This window comes from Jaculus jaculus, chromosome 2 (genome assembly GCF_020740685.1).
Source record: "Jaculus jaculus isolate mJacJac1 chromosome 2, mJacJac1.mat.Y.cur, whole genome shotgun sequence".
Classification (NCBI taxonomy): Eukaryota; Metazoa; Chordata; class Mammalia; order Rodentia; family Dipodidae; genus Jaculus; species Jaculus jaculus.
In genome coordinates, this window is record NC_059103.1 from 185,744,399 (window position 1) to 185,764,324 (window position 19,926).

The 19,926-nt window shown below is 35.2% G+C and overlaps 1 protein-coding gene across 6 annotated transcripts in view; it reads right to left on the reverse strand.

Annotated features, from left to right (window-relative positions):
• Trps1 (transcriptional repressor GATA binding 1) overlaps positions 1–19,926 on the reverse strand; it is a 250,228-nt gene that overhangs the window by 90,358 nt on the left and 139,944 nt on the right. The window lies entirely within an intron of this gene.

Below are 19,926 nucleotides of genomic sequence, written 5' to 3' on the forward strand. Positions count from 1 at the left end.
ACTTGTTGATGAATATAAATATCTACATGTTATTCACAGCTTTCTAAGAGTCACTCAGAAGACACCCAAAGGCACCACCACCATGAACAGTGTTAATAACCTAATTGATGAGATAATATTAAAACCATGAATGCTTTTGTCAAAGAAATATATCTTAATTATAATACATACACTTGCAGGGAAATAATAGAGTAAAGTCGGGATGGGGATCATAGGGGATGATGATCTGTCATGTACCGTGATCAAGGGACCTACAGCCAATTATACTCTGAGTTGAATATAATAAAATTATTCATTGTCACTATTTAGGACTGAAAGTTATTATGGGGGACTTATTTTGGAAACGCATCAATTTATTTTCTTTTCTGTGCTTAGTAGAATCAAATAATATCACTCGAATGCATGTTACACCATTATATTATAAAGACATATTTATAGAATAGTCCTGACATTGCTACTATTATATTATGTGGTCCATTATAAAACAAGCATTTAGAGAGAATATTAAAATGACTCTTATTTAATTGGAGAAAAAATTAAAATAGTTTAGATCCTTACCCACTTAAAACAAACTCCTAAACTCAAAGCAAATGAGTCTGTTAAAACTATTTGGCAGTAAAAATCAGTTTGCTAATTATGACACTGTGTCAAATATTACATGTTCATATACCACAGAGAGAATGTTTGGCACCTAGTAATTAATGAATAAAATACATGTATAAAATTAAAATTAAAATCTGTCCTCTTTTAAAATCTCACTAGGTTTTCTTTAGTATTTTCAATGTATAAAAGTGAAATGGCATTTGGTCATTTTCTGAGTTCTATCTCTGAGCTCAGGAATGTAGGTGAAAGAAGCAATCAGGCAAAAAGCCTAACTCTTTCTGTTTTCAAATATTTGTAAATACATGTGTGTGTTTGTGTGCGAAAAATAAAAAAGTAACTCCAGTTAATTTAAAAAAAAAAAAAGGTTCATTTTATCCCCCTTATAGTAAGTAGCAGAAACTTGAGCTAAAAGCCTGCAGAAGAAGCTATACTTGTTTCTGTTCACAAAGAACTGCTCTACTGCCTGTCTGCAAATCAGTCTCCTCAGTAAATAGCTCCAAGGTTGAGCTAAAGAATATTGTCTGGATCAAAGAACCTATGTCTTCCTGTGCAAAGCGAACAGGCCACAAGCTCACTTGTTTGTCTAAGACAATTAGAGCACGTATGAAAAGAAGGAGGCTGGGACAAATAAGTTGCAGCTGATACTACTCTGCAAAATATTTAAGGGGGGTTTCAAATTAATAACCATTCAGGGCCCCCAAACAGCCTAATCTTTGTCAATTGGTGCCAAATTATGCAAGGTGCTGCCAATTCTGGTTGTCTAACAAATCAAGACCAGTGCATATAACTCCTCGGCTGCAGCCTGATTGATTCTGGTCATTATATGGGCTGATCTCATTTTCACACATGGAATCAATATGTGAGCCAGATGTTCATTTACCGAGACACACAGTGACGACTCATCTACAAGCAACTTTATCCAGGACCTCAGAACCTTACAGACCAGTAGACTCCTCACCCCTACAAGGCTTCACAGAGTACAAAAGCCGTAAAACATTCTCCTAATATTACTGTCAGCTGAATGACTTTTACAGTACTATATAAAGTTGACAGATAATACATGCCAGTCCTAATTTGAGATAGACCTAGTCTTTTGGGACCTCAACTATTGAACAAGCAAACAGATTGAGAAGTAACATTTATTACAACACATAAATCATCATTTCCTTAAAACTACTATAGGTCTGGCCCAAGGGTGAAGCTTCGACATAGGCAGTGAATCCTAATGCCCTACTTAAGCCTCTAAACTACTGTCATTCTACTAGAGGTGTGGGGAGGACAGCCTAGCTAGTGTTTTCAGAAACAAGTTCTCTTCCCAATAATTTTTGTACTTGATTCGAGAAAAAGTCAAATAATTTGCATTCGTGCAAAAAAATAACACAGATAACTTTCTCTTGAATACTAATGTCCACCCTAACCTACTTATTTAATTGAAACAAACACATCTAACTAGTATTTCATTTCATGAAAAAAAAATACCGCATGCATCACAATGAGCAGTGTTCCCCAGTTTCCAAGGGGAATATAGAATGAGTTTTTCAATTTGAAGACAAAACAGAAAGTTCCACATATCATAAACAAAGTGGAATTAACATGTAGCAACATCATTTTGAAGATTAAACATGGTAAAAATATTAATAATCATGAGACAGAGCATAAAAATGCTTCCATTCTTTATGGAACTGACATGACAATTCTTCATGCTGCTTATAAAGTAGACTTAGTCTGACTCTCAGCTAATGGACCTAATGTGCATTTCATGATACAGTAGATTTCCAATAATATCATTTTAAAAACATATGGGGTCCCTAGTGTGGTAAGCTCACATTTTCTATTTGTTTTGTTTATCCAACCTGACTCCAGTAGAGTCTTCATATTGCATTTAGTCTCAGTCAGTCCTGCTTGAGGAAAAGCCAAAGGCTGTCTGTTTTTCATCAGGTAGTGACCACCAAACTTGGCTGCATTTCCTTGTACATCTTGTTGAATCACTTGAGAAACAGAAGCTAGGAAGCCTTGGCACTCTGCTATGCTTTCTGAACCCAGGCCTTTCTAGAATTTTTGCTCAATGTTGCAGACCACTAAGCCAGATATACTTGAAGATGAGTCCAAATGTTCTCCAACCCTTTGTCAACATTCCCAAGGGTGTCTATCACTCACATGCATCTTTCAGCATATCCTAGAAAAATAGGGTTCTCGTCATTTTTAAAATGTTTTGAAATGTGAGCTTGTGTTTGGTGTAGATTTGTGTTTCTGCTTTTGGTCAAACAAAAATATTTGGCTAATCATTCCTATCAATACTCCCTTAACCAATTTAATATGTATATCTAATAATAAATGTTTCCATTTATTTTTTCTATATGAAAACATACAGGAAATCTAATGGTAAATAAATTCAAAACTTATTTTTTTTCCTAAAGCCAAACAAATTATTTTCATTTCAATATAAAAAGGTTCTTAACAGAATAGTACCAGTTCACCTGAGAACACTTATGACAAACCAATCAATGATCTCATGTGTTTGTTTTTCATTACTAGATTACCTGGTAGGTGTCAGGCATGAAATGAGGGGTTGTGGAGCTGAAAACAGATGTTATGAAGAAATGCACAGTCTAGAGTATGCAAGATCTCCACAAATATCACAGGGCCTATATGTAAATACCACAGGCAGTATATGTGATATAGGATGGTGAAAATGTATTAAAGTCAAGCATTAGCTGTAAACAACTCAAATAAACTTTGATAACACTGTCTATTTGTTATACCTATGATTCAGTAGTTAGTTCTTTCAAGGCTAATTGAATTTCTTGTGGGGAAAACAGAAAAATTAACCCACAGAGAATTTTCCCTAGGCATGTTTGAAAGAACATGTGTTGATGTGTTACAAAAGAAAGCAAATGGGTCAGGGGCCTGTCTGGGCTCCCCCTGAGGGACTGTCTTTGCATTAGCTCTGACTGAGTAGTCCTCGACTCATGTTTTCTCCTCCTATCTATGTGACATCCTTGCTGCCTTGCTCCCTCTCTTCTTCCCTTCCTTCATTCCTTCCATCCTCCCTCCCTTCGTTCCTTCCTTTTATGTTTTTATTCTTTCCCTTTTGTTTTGTTTTTCAAGGTAGGGTCTCACTCTAGTTCAGGCTGACCTGTAATTCACTATGCAGTCCCAGCATGGCTTGAAACTAATGGGGATCCTCCTACTTTGCCTTCTGGGTGCCGGCATTAAAGATGTACACCACCAAGCCTGGCTGCATCCTTTCCTTTCTCTGAAATGACCTAGCTCTGTCTGGTCCTGCTTTCTTCTATGTTCCACCAGTTTCTAGGAGTCATGTTGCACCCACTCACCTCCCTTAGTGATAACAACAAAAATAAATCAGTGTGAACTACTTCTCCCATAAGCAAATACCAGTGGTTGAACTCTAACAAAATAAATTCAATATTTTTTTTTACTCATATACAACATTTCTTCCCTTCTACCTTCAGTTCTTTCTCCCCAAAGAAAATAGTTTCCAATGTAAGTTATACTATGCATCCTCCTCCAGCTTCCACAAACTGTGCAGCTCACTTACTGTCTGAAACTTGTAAAGCTCACTTTTGCATGAGCATTTGCATACAACAAAGACAATATACAACAAAAAACAACTCTTACATGTCTTTCTTCTCTTTAAAAAATGTCATTTTACGAAACAACAAAAAGAATAAAATAGAATATTCACTGGGGAAGTTTGCATGAAGTTGATCTGTTATAAGAAATAAATTACAAAAAAATAAGTATGAAACCTGTTTAAAGTTTCTGGTTATCTATAAGGCATCCTAAACATGTTTGCAAAATGTACCCTTTATAAACTGACTCTTTAGGAGGCATTCTCAGTGGCCAAAACCAACCTTTTATGAGTTCTTAAAGCTTAATAGTTGAAAACACTAAATTGGTCAATACTCATGTGAAAGCTCAAATCTTATAACCAGAATTCATGCCTTACTTCAAAAACTTTCATTTTATAAATTTTAAGCTAGTTCTTAATGCAATTTAGTTCTTTGGGGCTTGGTCCCTTAGGACCCCAAAAGAATGTTAAACTTCTAACAATAACACTAGTCTTCAGCTGTCAATTTCTTATTGAAAGAGATTTTCATTAAGATTGAAAGTGTTTTGCATTGAGTCATGCTTCAGCATTGACCTTGGCTTTTCCCAATGCATTTCATAACTTGAAAATAAACTCCTTCTTTTTACCTCCTTACGCAGCTCAGCAAGTCCATTTGGAATTCAGCACAGCTGTCACGTTACTTTATTTATCAATAGTAGATAATTCCTCTTGCCATACTGAAGCATTTTAAAACAGCTATCTATCTTTTATCTCCATTTTGAATGTCAAGGTTATCAGAATTAGTTCCAGACACAGATGTTAGAAAGCCTCACTGAACTGAGGAAATAAATGTAAAGGATTTCAGAATGCAGCTGAGCAAGGTTCCGTCGCTGATGCATGCACCTGTCTCTGGGAATGGTTATTAGTCGTTCACTCATTTGTTTTATTTCATATTTCCCTTGGTTGGTGCCCTCTTATCATACATTTGGGTCTTCCTTCTAAGGCATTTAGGTCACAGTATATACTTGTCGAAAGTTTAAATAATATATTTTCTAGGAAAAGCAAGGACATTTATCTTTCAATATGAATTATCTTCCATAAGAAAATTGAGCAGATGGCTACAAAATTTTCTGTATTAGCAAAAGGTTTCTCTGTAAGATTTTGTTCAAAATAAATATATGCTGCTGCTTGGAAATCTTTTCCTCAGGAGATAACCAAAATGGCTCATGTGAATTATTTAGGCCTCAACCCTCACCCCTGGCCCTTTTCTTTGGGGATGGAAACAATACTTTAATTTAGTTTTGATCCATGCAGAAGTGACCAACTGTCCCAGCTGGGTGTCCACCTCATTCTCTCTCTTCTCAGCATTTCATGTTCTTTGCTCCCAAAGCTTCAGTCATTTGTCACATTTCCTTTGCTCTTCTCCAACTGAAAGTTGACCTCGCATTACGTTAAGTACACCCACAAGTTATCAACTTTAAAAGTGAGACTTTTGATTCCAATGACCTAACATCCTCACTACAAAGCTGAGAACTGACAAAGACTCAGTAGAACTGATTTCCCCAATAGATAACTGACCTTTTGGTTCATCTGTTAAAACTGGGAGGGCAATGGCTTTTGAAGGAAATCTTTCAGTTTTGCAAAGATCTCTAGCTATTATCAACTTGACTGCAACAAATCTGATCTCTAGAGTCAATTTAAAACCATTCCTGCAGTTGAGTCCTAAATCAATTCAAATGATACAAAACTTGCATAAACATATGAGACAAACTTCTGAATAGAAATGAAATTTAAATAAAATAAACCTATTTTAAAATTTAAAAATTTTAAATACTACAAAATATGTGCTGCTAAATCTTAACATGCTAGACCAATAGAGCACAGCTAACATAAAATAAAATTCAGCCCTTTAACAATGTCGAGTCCTTGCTGCCACACCTATATAATAAAAAGTCACCTTCATTCCTAAATAGTAGCAAAGGGCTCTCACTAAGGATGTGTAAGAATTTCCATTTAAAATAATCTATTTCAGGTTTTTAAGTTACAAAACTGCTCTTCAAACTGAAGCTTGGCAAACAAGACCTCATCATGAGAACATTTTTTTAAATGCCTAAATTTGAAAACAGTATGTTCATATGAGTTTTTTAAAGCAATTAGAGGACTGAAATGGAGAGGTCTTTTTGAGGTTTCAGTTGCTTTTTTTTTTTTTTAAGATTTGCATTCCTAAGGAAGTAGTTTTGAAAATTGAAAATTTACATCACAAGAATTCAAATTTTTGGTCCTATTTCATTATGAATGATATAAATTTACATAACCTAAAATGGATCTTTCCATTTAATTTTTCTGAGAAGGCTGTGTATAGAAAGATCCCAGGTTTCCCTCTACTAATTATAAGAAAATATTTTCTCAGGTAATAAACCATTTTCATGAAGAATAAATAATAGTCTGTTTACTTGAGATTATTTATCATAGCCTTTGATTTTGATTAAAACTTACCTTCTTGAGTAAAGTTTGTGTGATTGCCTATAAGATAATGACTTAAAATTCCTAATAGGATCAGTCCAATATCACATCAAATATTTATCCATCAACATGATAACTTTATTCTTTCACCTCCAAAAAAAAAATGTAACTACTCTGGTTCTAATTACTGTCACATGAATTGAGAATCATGTACACACACACACATACACACACACACACGCTGAGCTAGGCATGATTCCTGTTCTGAAAATGTCCATAATCTAGTGGCAGATCTTGTATATAAAATAAAACTTTTATATTCACAATCTCTTATAGAAACTCACTACAAAATATATTTTCAAAAAAATATAGTTTTAATCTTTTCTTCCAGAAGTTTGTGACATGTTGAAATATAAAGCAGATACACAAATCACAAGTATTTGAAAGAAATTAAATCAAACTTTTGGAAATACTGTAATATTTACATGAGCTCAGTTGTCTTAAAGTTCATGTAATAAGCACGCACTATCAGTACCAACACAATCACCAAATATGAACATCTACTTAAATCAGAGTGAAGAATGGCTGGTGTTTCTTTATGGGACATCTTTCTGAAGACTTTTCAGATACCGTCTTAATCTTCGATATCGTTTTTATTCTTCTGTTGTTTGTAGCACGAGCTTATCAGCACACCATAGTAGTTTACAACCAAGTATCCATACTTCTTATGAGGAAAAGAAGATCAAAGGGGAGAAACTGCTTTGTATTTGTGAAGCTCATTTTATTTACATATGATTTGACGGGTTTTCCTCGACAGAGAAGACAGAAATTATAAATCCTAGGACAAATCCACTTAGCATTTACTTTTGCAAATAAAGGTTTGTTGGAAGACAGCAGTGTCCACTTATTTACTGTCCATGACTGCCTTCATATTACAATTATAGGGTTTTTGTTACAAAATCCATGTGGTCTTAAAAAAGTAAAACAGTACATATAAAAAGCTTGTGTGTCTCTGGGCTAGTGAATTATTCCAGATTTAAGTAATAGTTTTCTTCCTTATAGAATTGAATCTTCATGATCCTCTGTTTGGCACATTCCTGCTTTCCCAGGGCATTTCCATGATGGTGCTCAGTGTGTGTGTAAAGAGTTGTGCAGGGCTTAGGAAATGACTGAGTGGCTTAAAAGAATTTACTTGCAAAGCCTGATGGCTTGGATTCAACTTCCCAGTATCCACAAAAAGCCAGATATAAAAGGTGGCACATGAATCTGGAGTTAATTTACACATGCGGAGTTAATTTACACATGCGGAGGCCCTGGTACACCCATCCATTTTCATTCCCTCTCTCTCTCTCTCTCTCTCTCTCTCTCTAATAAATCAGTATTTTTTTTCAAAAGATTTGTGTAACACAAATAAAGAGGTAACAGACACTGGAGAGATGAGATAATACTTCACACAATGTTCTTTATAATGATCTACATAATAGGAGCTTAAAGGTTCTCTTAGTGAATATAAAATGAAGTCACAAAGTCAACCTTGAAGAACATCATTGCATCACTTTTAGATAGGATGTAACAGATATCCTGGAAGGAGTGGGGGATATAGTACAGTAGCAGAACACTTATCTAGCATGTTGAAGCCCTGGGTTGCATGCACAACATTGCAAAGATAGATGACTGGTAGGTAGATGACTGGCAAATGACAGGGTTTTTGTTTGTTTGTTTGTTTGTTTTTTCCTGGAGGTAACATTTTGGTTCATTTTTCTCCCTATAACAGAGATGATTAACTACAGAGATGATGAACTGCCTTCTCAAAGAAATACTGCTGTTTGGTTGTTGAGTGTGCTAAGCACTCTGCATAGAAGCAACTAAGGAGGGCTCGGCCTTATCCTCAGAAACAGATTACCAAGTCAGGCCACAACCTTCTTTGTACTCATTTCCCAAAACTAGCATTACTCATAAGTCAGTGGAAGACAGTCATTAAGGAATTTCTAAACAAGACTCAGTCAAATTCTACATCTGCCCTTTTCTTACTCTGCAATATTTGCTATTCATAAATATCTCTTCCTCTATATTTCATTATCAGGAAATCAGGAATTATTTTACTATGCTTAGCTCATAGTTATTTAACAACTAAATCAGATAACATATGTAACAATTAGAGCAGTGTAAGGTAATTTCAAATTCTATATATTCCTATTTCTTTGGTATGTAATTCCTTCCCCCCCAGAAAACTGGTATCCTACCCTTCTCAGTGTGTATGAGATATAATATAACTTGTGTACATAAATTTATACACTTTGACTTTATGGTTCCTTGAGGTTTGGTATCTTCAGAATCTGGTTTGGACTCAGAAATATATAGTTACACCCCTAGTGATTTCAACTTATAAGCACAAACTTAACTAGTTTTCAATTACCACTTATCTCCTATTTTTGCGAGAAACTGGCTGGGAAGAAGGCCTATAAAGAATTAACCTTGGTGGGAAAATCAGTGTCTGGAAAACCTCAAAACATTAGGTGACTATTCTAATATAAAGTGAAAGTAAAATTTCAATTTTGGTATAGAAATCAACCATAAAAAGAGAGTAAGAGTCGGGTGTGGTGGCACTTGCCTTTAATCCTGCACTCGGGAGACAGAGGTAGGAGGATCACCATGAGTTCGAGGCCACCCTGAGTCTACATAGTGAATTCCAGGTCAGCCTGATCTAGAGTGAGACCCTGCCTCAAAAATCAAAACAGAGAAAAATCAACTCCTACCAAATCAGAGAGCCAGAGCCTCAGAGGCCCCCAACACCTCAGCACTGAAACAGACCAAAAATGAACCCAACATGGCTCAGGGAAATTTTGCAGAAGAGGGGGCTGAAAGAATGTCAGAGTCACATGTTGGGTCATGATATGCAGAGACATTTATCGTACCAATAACTGTGGGCTAACTCCACAATGCACGACCCATTTACATCAACAAGGAGGGTCCAATGGGAAGGGGTAGATCATGCATGAGCCTAAACAATGGTACCAACTGCCTGTATTTGCTGAAAAGAAAACTAATAAATTAAATTTAAAAAAATCAAAACAAAATGAAAATAAAAGAGAGAGAGAGAGAATAAGAGGGTTATCTTACTGCTTTCATATTCTTTATTTATATAGCGCTTGCCTATGAAGCCTAAGGACCCTGGTTCAAGGCTCAATTCCTCAGGACTCACGTTAGCCAGAAGCACAAGGGGCGCCCACTTTGGGAGTTTTCAGTAGCTGGAGGTCCTGGCGCACCCATTCCCTCTCTCTCTCTCTCTGCCTTTTTCTCTCTCTGTCTGTTGTTCTCAAATAAATAAAAATGAACACAATTTTTTTAAAAAGCACTTAACATTTATTTTATTAGATATCAGTACAGTGTAGAAATGGTACCTTTTCCTTTTTCTTATTCCATGTTATACTTCCATGATGTTAGAAATATTTATAGTTTTATATGTATTTATTTGTTTTTCAAAGGCTCTTAATTTATTAACAGAATAATTTAATCCTACATGCAACACTTTGAGGAAAGACACGAGTTCACCACACAGATGCCATTTCTCACTAAAACAAGTTACCTTACTTTTACAGTGAACAATATGGCATAAATCCAAGAACAGTCCATTTCAATCCTTCAAACAAATGCAGACAAACAACAAAACAGTTCAATAGATACATTTACTTGTGAGGATAGAGTAGGAAATGACTGCGGTTCCAAGCTGTCAGTAACTGTCCCATGTTCAACTGCATGACTCTTATCCTCACAATACTTTTACAGAGCTATATGCCAATTCCAATGTAGGAAAAACAAAATGCTTTGATGGCTGTCATTCTATGTGTTTCCTGTATGACAAAAACTATTATAACCTAAGACTAGAAGATGACCAAGTACATACTTGTGAAAATCAAGAGTGTCTACAAGGAAAATGTGTTGGACACTCAAGTGTGAAGTGATTTTCCCACAGCCAAAGTATATGTGGGAGAACTCTGGAGGACAAAGACACATCTTCATTATGCCAACTTGCAACTTTAAATCTTAATGGAAATACAGGAGATCCGATGGTTTTCAATGGCTAACCTCCTTTTTGGAAGCCACTATCCAAATATATTCAGAAACTTAATATAAATCTATGTTAGCAAGTACATTTAAGACTTTAAAAAGTTGTATTATATATAGTTAAAGAGTTTAAATTAGCTTGACAATTGATGTGCATGTATTTTAAGAATGAGTAGTTCCCCAAACAGGCACCTTACTATGAACTATAATTACATGTAAGCATCTCCTTTTTTCTGATAATTTCAATGTATATAATTTGACATATAACATTCATAAACAAAACAGGTCAATGCCTGTTTTAATATTTTTATTTATTTGAGTTTGTGTGTGTTTGTGTGCACATGCACAGGTATGTGTGTGCATGTACACATGTACATATGTACACATGTACCTGAGTCTCTTGCTGCTACAAATGAACACCCATATGGACATACAAGCATGACTGGGGTGACCAGTGCACTGAACTCAGGCCAGAAGAATCTGCAAGCAAGGACTTTTAACCACTGATTATATTTCTTAAATATCCCATTATTTCATAATGCTAATGTATTTTAAAAGTCTGTTGCCATTGTATGAAATTATGTTCTAAATGCTCTATGGTTTTCTTAGTATACATGAACAACTAAAATTCAAAGGCCACATTCAGCAAAAGAAGAATTGCTTTTTCATCTAAACTTTAATAAGGGGAAATGTCTGTTCTGAAATTTTTGTGGGCAAAAGAAGATAAACTGCCAGCAATTATCTCATCAGTGATTATGATGTACACATATCTCTCCATTATTGTATAACATACCAACCACGGATGTACAGAACTGTACTCAACTGCCTTGATTTATGGAAAATACTGAATGCTAACTTTAAGTAGACATTAAGGGTTCTCTGTGAGTTACTATTGAATACTTATGAATAAAACCAATGAGAAAGGAAAAATCAATTTAGGTCCTGAGATTCTTTCGCTCCATTTTCTCTGATTTCCTGACAACTTTTCATTTGTCCCAATGATAGTGTGCAGGAAATCTAAACTTGGCAATAACTCTTCAAAAACATGAATCAACTATACATGCCACACAGAGTACACTATTGAACTATCATATATGCTACTGTTGTTTGAGTGTATGATGACGTTTGACCAAATTACTAATAAGATTTTATGCAGAAGAGAGGAAAGAGGAAATAAAAATAATGAATAAATGTATTACCAGTGTACTATTTAGAGTATATCAAGACACATTTGGAAGAAATTTGTCACAGTAAGCATTTAAAAAATATCTGGTTAAACCAGGTATGGTGGCATATGTCTGTAATCCCCGCATGTGATTAGTGGAAAGAGAAGGGTCAGGAGTTCAAAGCCAGTCTCATATACATTGGAAGCTTGAGGGCAGATGGGCTTTGTGGTAGTTTGAATAGATGTCCCCCAACAGACTTAGGAGTTTAATTCAAGGTTGTAACGTGGATTTCTAGCCTCCTGTCTGGAAGTGGTGTCACCTTAGGCCCGAAGGTGTGTTTGGAGACAGACCTGGAGTCCAGCCAAAGGCATGCAGAGAGTAGTCTGAGTTCTACCTGGGCTCCCTGCTATTTGGCCGCCAGTTTTGGCTCCTGCTTTTGGCAGAGCTGCTGGTGGTTTTTCTGTCTTTTGTCTTTATGGAACTTCTCCTGGGCCTATAAGCCTGAAATAACTGCCATTCCTCCAATAAACTGTGTCTCGTTTGGAGGCTCATTCCATAAGCATAGAGCTGACCTCAACTGGCTTCATGAGACCCTGATCAAAAAATAAAAATAAGGGAGAGGGGATACACACCAGCAGTTAAGGGCACTCACTTGCAGGATTAGGTTCAGTCCCTATCAGCTATATAAACCCACATAAAAGTGGTTTCTCCATCATTTTTAATGCATTTGCAAGAGACTTCGATGAACACACACAAGCATACTTGATTGCGAACACAGACATACATGTAGATAAAGACGAAATAACTTTTTAAAAATAAAAACTAAAAATAAATTTTAAGAAGGAAAAAGAAAAATCTGATTTTAAATTAGTATTTGTATCTGAAAAGCAAGTTTCATTTACTCAGATGTGTAAATGAATATAGCATATTCTTTAATAAATGATATTTGAACTATATTTGCAGGCTTTATTTTGCCCAATTTTTCAGAGAAACTTAAGTCAGCAACCTTTGAATCTAATGTTACACAATATAAGTGAAAAATTGGTATTTTAATGAAAACCAAGTCGAAACCTTTGGAAACACTTAAAATAGATTAGTTACCACAGAATTAAAACTGGTTTGGAAATAGATATGAATAAATATTGGGAAACATTTTAGCATGTAAATGACTTCTACTGTGAGATTACTTCATAACTGCCTTTTTGCTTCCATTGAACTAATAAAATCTGAAATCTTTGTGGGGCGTGGTGGCACTCGCCTTTAATCCCAGCACTTGGGATGCAGAGATAGTAGGATTGCCATGAGTCTGAGGCCATCCCACATAGTGAGTTCCAGGTCAGCCTGAGCTAAAGCAAGACCCTACCTCGAAAAACAAACAAACGAAAAAACAAAAATAAAAATGAAATCTTCAACTAGAAGAGATATACTTAAAAAATTTAAAAAAAGACTTGTATCTGGAGGAAGTTAAAAAAAAGAAAGAAAGGAGAAAGAGAAAGGAGAGGAAGAAGTGGAGAAAAAGTTAAGGCTCTGATCCACGCTCTTACATCACAGACAAGGTTTCCACTTCAGGAAAGTAGTGTTCACATTCTGTATGTTTCAAATGGCTGTCTGCTTTTAATAGTCAACTTGGTAAGGCCTTCAACTCATAGCTCTTAATATAGGCTTACTTTGATCGTGAAGGATATTTTGGTCTTGTCTAGAGATGTTGTGAGTTGTCATAAAGCAGGTACAAAATGTTACTGGCCTCGAGTGGAAAGAAGACAGGGAAGCTGTAAGGCAGCCTACATCACGTGGGATGGCACCACACCACAGAAATATCTGGGCCAAATGTACATAAATGCTGTTCCTATTAAAATTTCAGAACTCTATCAGTAATAATCAAAATAATTAAGCAGTATATATACGCTTAATTTTTCATTGCCTAAGAACTTTCTCACTGTACTAACTGCAGTAAGGATAAAGCTGTTTGCTATTTCCACATATTTCATCATGTGGCAGCATAAATGTAGTCAGCAGGCATATATAACCAGTCTCACCAACAGTGTGGGACAGTGAAGTTAACAGTCAATACATGGAAGCATGGTTACTACCAAAAAAATTAATAATAATAATAACCTCATGTTAATCCTGAGCCAGTATGCTTTGACTATACAACCCTGCATCATCGAACTTAGAAAATCACATGCAGAATGTTTGAAAAATGAATAGGAATCAATGTTAACAGAGTAATGAGTACTATTTCACTCTTATTTTTACAAGAATAATAAGGTGACAAAAGAAAATCACTTTGCATTTTTATGTTCGTGCTAAAGCAAGAAGTGATCTGGAGCTGTTATGTGCTTCTTAACCAAAAGGTAGGATGGTTAAACCAAACCTACAATAATCCCCTTGACTGGCAAGAGCCAGTTCCATGTTCTGCTCGGGTATTCCTCACACACTCTTTTAAAACCCAGATTGTCCATCTTCCTAGACTCTTCCCTGGAGTTTCAATCTGTATTCCTGTCATTTAGGCAGATTTTTCTAATTATTCACTTATTCGGGTCATGCAAAAGCTTCACTTTTAACATGATTCTAAAAGGTATGGCATAAAAATACTCCTTTTTGGAATGATACTTTAACAAGATGTTCATCTATGCCCATTTGGAGAATATACATAAAGATCATTAGTTTAAGGACTTTTTTCAAAAGAAATTTTTATTAAAAATGTGTGTGAGGGTGACCATGGCAAGGGGTGTCATCAGGGTTTTGAAGAACTAATTAGGGAGGCAACATGAAAACAATAAAAACAGGTGTGAGAAGAAATGTCTAATTTCAGTATGCAGAAAATAAAAGGTCAAAAAATTGGGATGAAGGAATATGACAATATGTTCAATATTGAGTCTTTCTGCATGAGAGAAAACAACTTTAAGGCATAGCATTCTAACTTGATTAAAGCTCCTAATTCTGATTTCTAGACAATTTAGGACAAAACAAAAACTCACAGACCTGACAATCTTTCACGTGTTTCAAACGTCTCTCACTATGAAGAAAGACAGCATGTTTAGCCATGACCAAAAATGGTCTGTTTGTTTGTTGAAAGTGTTCACACTTTCCATTCTTGCTGGACTGAGGTTTCCTATGACTGTATTGGACTAACTGTTGAGTATTACCTATTTAGAATAGTTCATAAAATATCATAATAAAACTGGATTTAAAGAAATTATTTAGTGATCCACACTGTTACAGAAGACGTCCAGTCAGTACCTACCACCTCGGCACTGGCTCCATGCACTAGATGTCAGGATAGGACCAGGGCCATAACTGAAAGGACATTCATCATATAAGGAACTTTCCACCAGCGCCCTGTTCTGGAGCTTTCTTGATAGAAGAAGAGATATAAGATTTAAAATGGGGCTGGAGGGATGGCTTAGAAGTTAAGGCATTTGCCTGCAAAGCCAAAGGACCTAGGTTCAATTCCCCAGAAGTCATGTTAGCCAGGTACGCATTCACCTGGAGTTCATTTGCAGTGGCTAGAGGCCCTGGCATGCCCACATTCTATCTCTCTCATTCTTTGTCAAATAAATAAATAAAAATAAATGAATAATATTAAAAATATTTAAAATGTATAGAAAATAGCTTGTGGAAATCATATCCAAATCTTACACTTCGTATAAGAAGGAAATTTGATGGAGCTTTTCTGAAAGAGAACAGCGGCCCAAAAGTTTGTATCACATCACAGTAATGATCATGCTACAGCTAAAGAAATTCATGGTAAATATATATAAAGCAAATTTTGATTATTCCAGATTAAGCTATTCTTATATGATCTTTTGAGAACATTATATAACCCTTTTTATATAGTAAGGGGATTAAATAGCAGGAAGACATAAATTTGAGAGAAAAGGGAACTGGTGATATTTATCTAGCTTTATAATTCTGAAATGAATTATAATCACTCTCAATATTCTCATGAAATTAATCTATAGACTAATGATGGTTATAATTATGAATTATGTTTCTTAAAGAAAGTCTCCAAATTTTAAAAATATTAGGCTCACAAAGATTGAGAAAAGTACTAGGGCTAACGGACATAGTCAGTAAAAGTTGAAGGAGTATAATATGTCACCGCTTTGATCATCTGAAGAACAAAATAAAATTTAAAAAATTGGAAGAGCAATAATATTTTCCTTGGAGTATTTTTCCTAGTTTCAAATTAGTCAAAAAATTAAATTCACACATAGCTTCAACGGTTTCACACTTTAAAAATAAAAATAAACCTCTCATATAAAGGTATAACATGTAAAGGTAAATCACTCACGAATACTGGGTTTTTATAACCTGAGTGTGATCTATCTTACATGACATTACACAATATATTTATGTTCCCTAATATTTGGGACCTAGTAAATATATACACATCCCCTAAAAAAATCCTATGGTGACTGTGGTGGTTTGATTCAGGTACCCCAGCTGATGACAATAGTAAAGTTAAACCCTCCTGGAGGCAATATATTGTTGGGGTCAGACTTTTGGCTGTTATGGTTGGTTTCTGCATGCCAATGTTTGAGCACACTCTCCTATTGCTGTTGTCCACTTTATGTTGGCCAGGGGGTAATGTCCAACCTCTGTTCATGTCATTGTTTTCCCCTGCCATCATGACGCTTCCTCTCGAGTTCGAAAGCCAAAATAAACCCTTCTTCCCACAAGCTGCTCTTGGTTGGGTGATTTCTATCAGAAATGTGAACCTAACTGCAACTGTGACAATTTCAGTGAAAATTTTTACTTTATTTTTAATAGTAAATTTTAGAATTTTCTTTGGATTGCTAGTGTGACCGCGGTTCTTGTTAACTACTCACACTCTTGTTTTTAAGTAGTTTGTTCATGAGCAGTAAATTTGAGGATTAAAAAAAATCAATAAAAATAAATGTGTCACACAAAAAATAAATGAAATTTCAGTCATAAAGGCACACATTGTTCAAAACTAAGTGGAAACACATCCATCAAATGAATATAAATTCTTAACAATGTTACTAGGGAGAACTTATTCTCATAAATGCTTATTATAATAATCCTTTGAACTTAAATTTTTAATTAACTTTGAAATCCACAATGTAAATTTGAAATATATTGTCTTTAGAAATTATATTCCAGTTCAGGAGATGGGAACAACCCAAAAATCTAATAAAATAGATTCTCTTTCAAGATAATTTGTTTAGTGGCTCGAAGTCTACTTCAATAGATGATCATTAGAGGCTTTATAAAAAACAGTTTCAATTACAATTTAAAATGTGGGTGTTTTGTTCTTTACAAAATACATTTAATACACAATAGAGGACAGACCAATGAAAAATATCAAATTACTTGATCATGAAGTCAACATACACAGAGAGTTTTCTATATTACTTTAAACCTAAAACGGTTTGCCTCATGTTGTACAAACAGCACTTATAAACATTTACAGAGAATCAAAACATAAGTTAGACAGCCAGGTTCAGTGGCTCATGCCCATAATCCAAGTACTCAGTAGGCTGAGGTTGGAGGATTGCCACGAGTTTCAGAACAGCTTGGGCTCTACTGTGACTTCCAAGTTAGTGTGGGCTAGAGTGAGACCTTGCCTCAAAATAAATAAATAAACTAAATAAAATAAATGTAATCTTGTAAATATGTAAAATATATGTTAAAAACATAGCTTATTGAGGTTCTATGACAGTTCAAAAGCAGTGTTAGATACAATGACTTTCCAAAATTATAAAATTTATTTGTAATTGAATAAAATCACCTAGCATATAATTTTTAATTATTGTTGTGGTAAAATTCATAAATATACTTGGGAACTATATTACGGGAGTTCTGATTCGTATTTGATTTCATCTAAAAAAATTCCATTCAGCAAAGGAAGAGACAACATGTAAATTCTAGACACTGATTCATACACACACTGCCTCACTGTCAACGTAACCATGAGTGCTTTGCTAAGTCATACACAGGAGAGATGGGGATACTTTCCAAAAGCAGCACTGATTGATGGCTTGATTGTGATTGGCAGTGTTAATTACATGGGGCTTTATCCTGTCAGCAATTTCCAATTATCCTTAGGTCTAAATTCCGGAGGTACCAAATACATGTACATACACACACACACACACACACACATATCTTGTGCCCTAGATAACTGAGAGAAATAAACTAATGAGCAAGAGAAATGTAAGAAGAAAACACATGGGATTGGGAATTATTCCTTCTTATCTATCTTTCAGTTTGGCTTCCCATAACTAACTTCAGATTCTTGGAAAACGTAACTAATGTGTTTGAGAATGTTTGAGTAATCAAACTTAGTTTTATGTAGATCTTAAAATTTATTGTAAAATTAATTTTAAAAATAGTTTTGAGTTCGCATTGGAACTTTTTCCACATTAGCACTGTTAATAAAAACACACCTAAAACTTGATAATGATGCAAAGTAGAAAGCATTTTTAACATAGAGTAAGGGATTAGCAGGCTTAACCAAAGAGTATTTAATGATTTAAGGGAATGTGTCTGTGTGATTTAAAATTAATATTCCAAACTTTGTGAGGTTATATAATAACGTGTTATCCAAAAGAAATGATAATCTGAATTGGTGTAGTTAAGACTAGTCTGTTTTTTGCATGTTCATTTCTCTAAACATGGTAGACTTTTAATGTCCCTCTCATTTTATTTTAACACAGAATTACCATTGTCTTGATATTTTATTAATGGGTTAAATAAGTTAACCTTTATTCTATATTTGTCCATGTATTTCTTTAAGTTATGGATGTTCTATTATAATGCCCAAGAGTATAGGCCAGATCACCTGCCAGAAATATTTACCCAAAAATCACTTGCCTTTGACCATAAGGGTGAATCTCAAACAACAAAACTGAGCCAGTGAAATTGACCTTAAAACTCAGTTTCTCTTGCTTATCCTGACTCTTCGCATGACTCACAAAGCCCTAAGTTCTATGGTCAGTTCTGAAAGAAAAAGTGGGAGGGAAAGAAGAATGAAAGGAGAGAGATGGGGAAAGAGGGAGGGAGGCCAGACAGGAGGAAAGAAACATTCTTTTGACAGACATGGTAGTACAGTTTATAATACCAGCACTTGGGCAGCAAAGGCAGAATAATTAGAAGTTCAAGGCCAGTCATGGTTACATAATGAGCTCCAGGTCAACCTGGAGTACACAAGGTCTCTTGTACAAAGCAAAAAAGAGAGGGAAGGTGCTAAGTGGAAAGGGCCCCTTAATTTTGCAACCCATATACTACATTTAATGCAAAATTAGATATACTTTCATTGCAGGTAATATTACAAATTGATGCTATGGTATTTAGGATCTACTGAGCAAAAGTTAGTCAATAGTTATTTTTCTTAAATTGTTTTTTGTTTATTTTTACTTATTTATTTGAGAGCGACAGACAAAGAGAGAAAGAGTCTGAGAAAGAAGGAGAATGGGCCCGCCTGGGCCTCCAGCCACTGCAAACGAACACCAGACGCGTGCACCCCCTTGTGCATCTGGCTAACATGGGTCCTGGGGAGTCAAGCCTCAAACTGAGTTCTTTAGGCTTCAGAGGCAAGCGCTTAACCACTAAGCCATCTCTCCAGCCCTCAAAAGTTATTTTTACCTTTTTTGATGAAATCAGAGAGCAGGGGTGTGGATTACCAGAACAAAGCTCTATGCTTTGAAATTCCTTTAGTACATCCTTGGATCTAAATGATCTTTACATTCTTACATGTGGTACATCCTCTATGTGGATTTAGAAATTTGCATGCTCTTTTGATTGTAAAGTAGTCACGTTATTGTTTCTTGGGCAATTTGATTCTTTCTTATTCATTAAAATCTCTTGTAAACACCTTTTGATATTGTTTTTACAATATCATGTACTCACTAGGTTTAGGAAAGAAGAAAAGATTTTATTCAGAGCATCCAAGTCTACCCAAGAATAGAATGCAAACCACAAGATTTCTTGTTATAAATATATGATAAAAACATTAAAAACGACAGAAGTTTAACAGGCTTAAGGTGTTTTGTTAAAAGTCAGAAAAGGGGGCATCCAAGAAAGCCATTG